Genomic DNA, 8,707 nt, shown 5'->3' with positions numbered 1-8,707 from the left:
CCACCCTATTGTTTATGTCCATTGGTTAGGCATATATGCATAGAAGTTTTTTGGTTTATCTCTTCCAGCCCTCCCTCCCCACTTCCCTTTTAGGTTCATTGGTCTAACAACCAATTTGTACTTCTTAATTCCTTCATCTTCTTCACCCATCTCTCCAGTCCCCTCCCATTTGTCAAGCAACAAAAAGTTCTCTGTATCTGAGTCTGTTACTGTTCTGCTTGCTTATTTTGTTTCTAGTTTCAATTGTTGACATATATGTATTTATTGTCATTTTATTGTTCATATATTTGTTCTTCTTCTCCTTCAAGAATACCCTTCAACATTTCATATAATATGGTTTGGTGGTGATGAACTCCTTTAGCATTTTCTTGTCTAGGAAACTCTTGATACATCCATCAATTCTAAATGATAGCTTTGCAGGACAGAGTAATCTTGTTTGTAGGTCTTTGCTTTTCATCACTTTAACTATCTCTTGCCACTCCTTTCTGGCCTGCAAAGTTTCTTTTGAGAAATTGGTTGACATTCTTATGGGAGCTCCTTTGTAGTTAACTACCTGCTTTTCTCTTGCTGAGTTTAAGATTCTCTGTCTTCATCTTTGGCATTTTGATGATGATGTGTCTTGATGTGGATCTCTTTGGGTTCATCTTGTTTGGGACTCTCTGTGCTTCCTGGACTTGTATGTCTGTTTCCTTCACCAAGTGAGGGATATTTTCTGCCATTATTTTTTCAAATAGGTTTTCAATTTCTTGCTCTCTCTCTTCTCCTTCTGGCACCCCTATGATGTGAATGTTGGTACACTTGAAGTTGTCCCAGAGGCTCCTTACACTGACCTCATTGTTTTGGACTCTTTTTTCTTTTTGTTGTTCTGATTGGGTGTTTTTAGCTTCCTTATAGTCCAAATTGATGGACTGCTTCTTGGCTTCACCTACTCTACTACTGATTCCTTGTAAATTATTATTATTATTTTTTTTAACCTCACCCGAGGACATTTTTGCATCCATCTTCAGAAAGAGTGGGGGAGGGAGGGAGAAACCTCGATGTGAGAGAGACACACTGAGTGGTTGCCACCCACATGACCACCACCAGAGCCAGGGACAAACTGCAACCAAGGTTCATGCCCTTAGCAGGAACTGAACCTGGAACTCTCTGGTCCACAAGCTGATGCTTTAACTGTGAGCCAAACTGGCCAGGGCTATTCTTTATTTCAGTTAGTGCATCCTTCATTTCTGACTGGTCCTTTTTTATGTTGTTGATGTTCTAAGTTCCCTGGAGTTCTCCTTAAGTTCCTTGAAGTTCTCACTAAGTTCCTTAAGCATCCTTATAACCAGTGTTTTGAACTCTTCATCTGATTGATTGCTTATCTCCATTTTGTTTAGTTATTTTCCTGAAATTTTGTTCTGTTCTTTCACTTGGGACATGTTTCTTTGTCTTCTCATTTTGGCTGCTTCCCCGTGTGTGTTACTAAGTTCCTATGTCTCCTAGGCTTCATAGGGTGGTCTATTATTATAGGTGTCCTGTAGGGTCCAGTAGCACAGCCTCCCTGATCACCACAGCTGGGCCCTCGAGGTGCACCCCTAGTGTGGACTTTACACACTTCTGATGTAATTGAGTCTTGATTGCTGTTGGCACATCAATGGGAGGGATTTACTCAGGCTGATCAGCTGCAAGGACTGTGTCCACTGACCACTGGCCTCTGACTCCCTTGGAAGATCAGCAGTGTAGGGGCCCAACACACTGAGTTAGACTTACTTCAGCAGGACTCTAGTATTCACTGAGTCCACTCATTGAGTGTGTCACTTGTGGAGGTGGTTGGGTGGTGGTGCCTTGATGTGGTCTGAAGCTGTCCACTGGGTATGCTGGCTCTGGGGCAAGGTCAGCCTCTGTTTGTGTTCTATCCAGGGCCACCCCGGCATATGCTACAAAGTGATCTGCAGATGGCTGCTTCTTGTGCTGGGCTTGGAGGTGCCCAGGCAAAGCCAAGTTGTGAACCAAGTCTGGCTGCTTCTAGTGCCAAGCCTGGGGCCACTTAGTGAGAGGTGTGGGGCTCATTGTGGCCAGAGATGCTGCTCATGTGAGAAAATTTAGGAAAATCTGAAGCAGGATCCAAGACAGGCCAATCCTATGGTAAAGCCACTGGAAACAGTTTGGGTGGGCCCGAAGGTTGGGTGGGGCAGGGCCTCAGGGAATCGCCAGGGTGGGTAAACAGTGTGACCCAGGTTGCTAGAGTCCCAGGTATGGCTGCTGTCTGCTGCCCTAGGGAAGGGCTTACCAAAGGAACAATGGCCTCCCATAGCAAGTCTGTCCATGAGAAAGCTGCCCCTCCAGCTGTTGTCCCAATGCTGAACAATTCATTTCTTCCCCATATGTCTCCAGTGCCTTTCAAGCTGCCTCCCCAGTGCTGGATCCCAGAAGGAGTGAGTCCAAGTAAGTCCATGTGCCGGCCCTTTAAGAGGAACTGCCTGGGACTCCATAAGCCTCGGTCTCCCACAGCCTCAATCCCTGCTGGTTTTCACAGCCAGAAATTATGGGTCTTATCTTCCTGACACTGGAACCCTGAGCTGGGAGCCTGGTGTGGGACGGGGACCACTCACTCCTCAGGGAACATCTTCCCAGGCAAGGTGTCCCTCCTGATTTTTATCCACCACAGGTGGGTGTGGGACCAGCCCATCTGTGCCTCTGCTCCTCCTACCAGTCTCGATGTGGCTGCTTCTTTAATTTCGTAGTTATAGGACTTCCATTCAGCTCGATTTCAGGCGGTTCTGAATGATGGTTGTTCTGGAGTATAGTTGTAATTTTGATGTGGTAGGAGGTGAGACTGCATTTACCTACGCCACCATCTTGATTGGAAGTTGCCCTGTGTGTTATTTTAAGGGAAACACAGAGGAGGGAAGGATGGGGGAAAACCAAAACATCAAGACTATTAAAGGACCTCGAATTAATAATGAGGTTTTTTTTTTATCCTCACCCGAGGACATTTTTCCATTTTTTGTTCAGATAGAGTGGGAGGGAGAGAGAGGAAGAGAGAGAGAGAAACATCGACGTGAAAGGGACACATGGAGTGGCTGCCTCCCTCACGACCCAATTGGGGCCGGGGGAAAAACCGCAACCGAGATACGTGCCCTTAGCGGGAACCAAAACTGGGTCTCTCTGGACCACAGGCCAATGCTCTAATCGCTGAGCCAAACTGGCCAGGGCATAATGCGCTTTTAAAAAAGGTTCAAAGCAGTATATCCGGTGTTATTCCCATCCATCTTTAATAAAGAAGTAGTCATTAGAGAGAAGCATAATTATTTAATTAGACTCTAAGTTTTCCTTAGGTAATAGGCAGACCTGTTTTATTTACTTTTATATTTTCAGGGTCAAGCACATGATAAGCATAACATGTATATTTGTGGAATTAATAATTAATGTTAAATTGAGCAGTAGCAGCCATAATTCTTCTACACTGCCTGGCGATACTTGGGTTTAATTTATATATGGTTTCTCATTGTATTTTCCAAAGTGTGGCCACTAAAAACCCAACAGAATGAAATGGAGAACTGACAGAGAATGGGTGACTACCTGATTAATGGGAGACTACCTAATTGTGGTCATCCCAAGAATTTCAAGGCCCAGAACCTGGATGGTAGACCTGGAAGGCATGGCTGAGAGTCTCAGAATGACCGCATCACATGGTAGTTTAAAATGTTTCTGAGCTTGCCCTGGCCGGTTTGGCTCAGCGGTTGGAGCATCCACCTGCGGTCCGGAGAAACCCGGGTTCGGTTCCCGCTAAGGGCATGTACCTCGGTTGCAGTTTGTCCCCGGCCCTGGTTGGTCGTGTGGTGGCAGCTACTCGATGTGTCCCTTTCACCTCGATGTTTCCCTCTCTCTCTCTTCCTCTGTCTCCCTCCCACTCTATCTGTACAAAAAATGGAGAAATGTCCTCGGGTGAGGATAAAAAAAAAAAAATGTTTCTGAGCTGATGTAGTTGGGAATATAGTAAGCAGGGGGCCTATCATTCCATGCTTCTTTGACTTGAGGATATCCCTCTCTGCAGAATTGCCTAGAAATGCAAACTCTGGATACACTCTGAGAAACATAAGGGAAGCAATGAAAAGATGCCTTCACTCTCCTACATTTGTACCTTGTTTATATCCTTTTCCCTACCTGCTAGGTCATTTAGACTGAAACCAAATAGTATCAACTGGAATGGAAGCTAAGTCTTTTTTCTCTCCATTCCCCAAATCCAGATCAAATTCCATGATGATATGTGCATGGTATGAGTATTATTTCAAGAGAAGCTAGAGGAATATGCTCCTGTCCTCAAAGAGCTGACTTTCTAGTGAGGTAGACAAAAAAAAAGAAAAACAAAAAAACACAAAACCAAAAAACATTACCACCAAAAGCAATGTTGAAGCTACAGAGTCTAAGACCTATAATAAACCATAGGAGCCCTGGCCGGTTTGGCTCAGCGATTAGAGTGTCAGCCTGTGGTCCAGAGAGACCCAGGTTCGGTTCCCCCTAAGGGCATGTACCTCGGTTGCAGTTTGTCCCTGGCCCTGGTTGGGTCGTGCGGGTGGCAACCACTCGATGTGTCCCTTTCGCGTTGATGTTTCTCTCTCTCTCTTTCTCTCTTCCTCTCTTTCCCTCCCACTCTATCTGAACAAAAAAAGAAAAAATGTCCTCAGCTGAGGATAAATGAATAAATAAATAAATAAATAAACCATAGGACATTCACTCCATTTGATGAGATAGTGTGAAAACCTGTCTTTTTGTTTGCTTTTTAATCCTCACTTGAGTATATTTTTTCTGTCAATGTTTAGATAGAGTGGGAGGGAGGAAGGAAGAAAGAGAGAGAAACATAGATGGCAGAGCCACATCAATTGGCTGCCTCCTGCACGACCCCAACCAGGGTCAGGGATCGAACATACAACCAAGGCACATGCCCTTGACCAGGAATCGAACCTGAGACTCTTCTGTCTGTGGGCCGGTGTTCTAACTGCTGAGCCAAACTGGCCAGGGCTATTTATATTTTAAATATAATATAAAGATTATCTAGTGGGGAGTTATTTAATCTATTTAAACTAGACCTTCTATATGAGTATACCAAAATACCACATATTTTTACCACTGACTCTTTGGGGGCAAGGCAGCAAGCACAGTACTTAACTTCCCAGGGATGTCTGCATCTCATTAGTCACCTCCCTCAATACCAGATAATAACCTGCCACATACTTTACTGAAAAATACATAGCAACTGAACAGGGACTCTATTCCTCCAGCCACCAATTTTTCCAGTATCTTTATCAGTATTTTCTATCTTCCCACTTGCTATAAGCGCCATCACTCAATTGAAGGTCAGTCTTTTCATGCTCGGAATTCTATCTTCTCTTGCTTTCTCAGGAATATAACTCTTATAATTGTCCTCTCTCTCACAGATCCTGTTTCTCCCTCTATTTTATGAAATTTGGAGTTAAAGTATCATCTTTTGTAAAAATCCCATTGTTTAAAAAAATAGTCCATGAAAATGGCCCTGGCTGTTGTGGCTCAGTTGGTTGAGCACCCTCCCATGAACCGAGAGGTCACCAGTTTGATTCCTGGTCAGGGCACATGCCTGGGTTTTGGGCTCATTCTCCAGTAGCGGGTGTTCAGGAGTCAGCGGATCGATGTTTCTCTCTCAACCTCTCCCTTTCACTCTCTCTCTCTCTCTTTCAAATCAATAAAAATATATTTTAAAAAGAAAAAAAAGAAAAACCACGAAAATGACCTTCACCCGGGTCTGGCTGTCACTTCGAAATTAAACTCCTGAGACAGGTAGTTTATTCAAGTTGCTGGCAACTTGAGAAGATGGGGGACTTCTGTCTTCAAAAACCCATCTTAATATCTCAGTGCAGGCAGAGGTTTTTATAAGGATGGAGAGGGAAAGCAGAACAAGAGATCAGGTGGAGAGGCTGTGAACCTACCATCTTCCTGGAGTAAAAAGAGGATGAGCTGAAGGTGATTGCAAATATGCTCCTTCTCCAGCTTCCTCCCCTCATTACAGTGCTACTCTCTTCAAACAAAAAGTGGTGGATTTATGGCAGACACCTGCAGGTTTTCAAGGCTGGTGTCAGCAGTCCTTCTCCCCTAGAACAGACTGCTCTAAGCTGTAAAAAAAAAAAAGGCTAGCTAAGAAGTGAAAACACGGTACTTTATTTACATGCTCTAAGAAAACAGGATTGACTGTAGCCTTGAGAAAAATGCAGGATACAAAAATATTACTGCTTAATTGAAACGTTAAATTATGGTTACAATTCCAGCTAATATATGATAGTTATTTTTAAGGGGGGTAATGACTGGGAGGGGAGCATGGAGGGAACTTTCTGAAATGCTGAAAATGTTCTATATCTCAATCTGGGTAGTGGTTACTGAGTTGTGAAACACCATTGAGTCATTCACTTAAAATTAATAAATATACTTTACTGTTTCTACATTATAATCCAATTTTTAAAAAGTTTACCCTTCCCCCAAAAAGGTCCCTTCTTTTCCCTTTATGTGTCACAAACAACTTATTTTATAAAAGGTCTTAGTAAAGAACCTGTAGTGTTTTATCAACTTCCACGTACTGTCTCCAATGGAAGGTCTGCTTATAGTTTCTGTATATACTCACCTGTTTACTGTGTCAAACTGACCCAAGACATTTGGGTTGTTCACAATTACTAGATAATCTGAGGTGATATCAGAGGCTTCCAATTATTAGACCCAGGGGCAGGCTCTAGGTCTTTCCCCAAGAACTTAAAGTTCAGTTGATGTGTTACAATGAAGGTAGTTCTCAGACAGGATTTGGGTCACATATATGAATACCTATTAGCAAGAAGGCAACAAATCAGTCCTACAACCCATTCCCAAAACTTAGGGAGGCACTAGATTTTTAGCTTTTAGGCACTGTGACATTCATTTTACACATACAAAAATAGAAAAGTCTAGTACAAGCCTAACAGCCTTCAGAGTGGTGCTCTTGACCTAGAGTTTTGATTTACTTGGATATTCTGCCACTTAGTGACAGATCTGGTGCCTAACCTTGACCAAAAGGCTAGAACATTGATACATCTGCCTTGAATAAGATTTTCTTTTCTTTTTATAAGAATGCAACAACAACCAAAATCACTCATCAAGTCTTTATTTAGTTATTTTGTTAATTTTTACCCAAGGATATTTTTCCATTGAATTTTTTTTTAGATAGAGTAGGAGAGAGGGAGAAAGAGAGAGAGAGACATCAGTGTGAGAGAGACACATTGATTGGTTGCCTCCTGCATGACCCTTGACTGGGGCCGGGGATGGAACCTGCAACCCAGGTACATGCCCTTGACCTGGAATTGAACCTGAGACCCTTCCGTCTGAGGCTCTAAGCCAATTTGGCCAGGGTTTGAATAAGCTTTTCAACACCCCCTCCCCCCCCCATCAAAGTCAACTTGGAATGTTAAATCCATTCCATAAGACAATCAGGGCTGGTATGGTGCTCCAAAGTGAAAGGGACTTAGAGTCTTTCTATTGTTGCTTTGCCATACCTACAGTGTTGCCTTTATTTGCTTGGTCCAATTTTGCTCATGACCATATCCACACCCAGCAAGTGAAAAGAGAACAAATTCTTTCTCTTTAAGAATGACCTGGGTCCAGCCAGTGTGGCTCAGTGGTTGAGCATCGACCCATGCTCCAAGAGGTTGCCTGTTCGATTCCCGGTCAGGACACATGCTCAGGTTGTGGACCAGATCCCCAGTGGGGGGCATGCAGCTAATTGATGTTCTCTCTCATCGATGTTTCTATCTCTCTCTCCCTCTCACTTCCTCTCTCTCTAAAATCAATAAAGAAAAAAAATAATTAAAAAAAAGAAAAAGAAAAAGAATGACCTGCAAGTTGCACACATCACTTACACATTTCATTGGCCAGACATGCTCTTATTTAGCTCTAAGGGAGTCTAGGAAGATGTAGTTTTGTCTTGTTTTGTTTTGTTTTTTATCCTCATCCGAGGACATTTTTTTTTTTCCATTTTTTTTTTTTGTACAGACAGAGTGGGAGGGAGAGAGAGGAAGAGAGAGAGAGGGAAACATCGATGTGAAAGGGCCACATTGAGTGGCTGCCACCCGCACGACCAGCCAGGGCCGGGGACAAACTGCAACCGAGGTACATGCCCTTAGCGGGAACCGAACCCGGGTCTCTCCGGACCGCAGGCGGACGCTCTAACCGCTGAGCCAAAGCCAGGGCGGAAGATGTAGTTTTTATTGCTGATTGGTCATGCACTTTGTTTAAAAAAAAAATGGGGTGGTTTTATTTTATCAAAAGGGTAGAACCAATATTGGGGGATAAGTAACAGTGACAAAATTGGTTTAGGCCAGACTGCAACCTTTCTCGGCAGAATTTACCCAGTTGATCACTTCCTCCTCCCCACTTCCCTTTGAGGTTCATCATTCTAACAACCAATTTGTACTTCTTAATCCTTTCGTTCTTTTCACACTTCCTCCCAAACCCCCTCCTATCTGACAACTAACAAAAGGTTCTCTGTATCTATGAGTTTGTTTCTGTTCTGCTTGCTCATTTTATTTGTAGATTCAATTGTTGATAGATATGTATTTATTGTCATTTTATTGTTCATATTTTCTTCTTCCTCTTCTCCTTCTCCTTCTTTCTCCTTCTTCTAGAAAACCCCTCAACATTTCATATAATATGGTTTGGTGGTGATGAACTCCTTTAG

Source organism: Molossus molossus, unplaced genomic scaffold, assembly GCF_014108415.1.
Source record: "Molossus molossus isolate mMolMol1 unplaced genomic scaffold, mMolMol1.p scaffold_m16_p_11, whole genome shotgun sequence".
In the NCBI taxonomy this organism is placed as follows: domain Eukaryota; kingdom Metazoa; phylum Chordata; class Mammalia; order Chiroptera; family Molossidae; genus Molossus; species Molossus molossus.
This window is presented reverse-complemented; position numbering follows the sequence as displayed.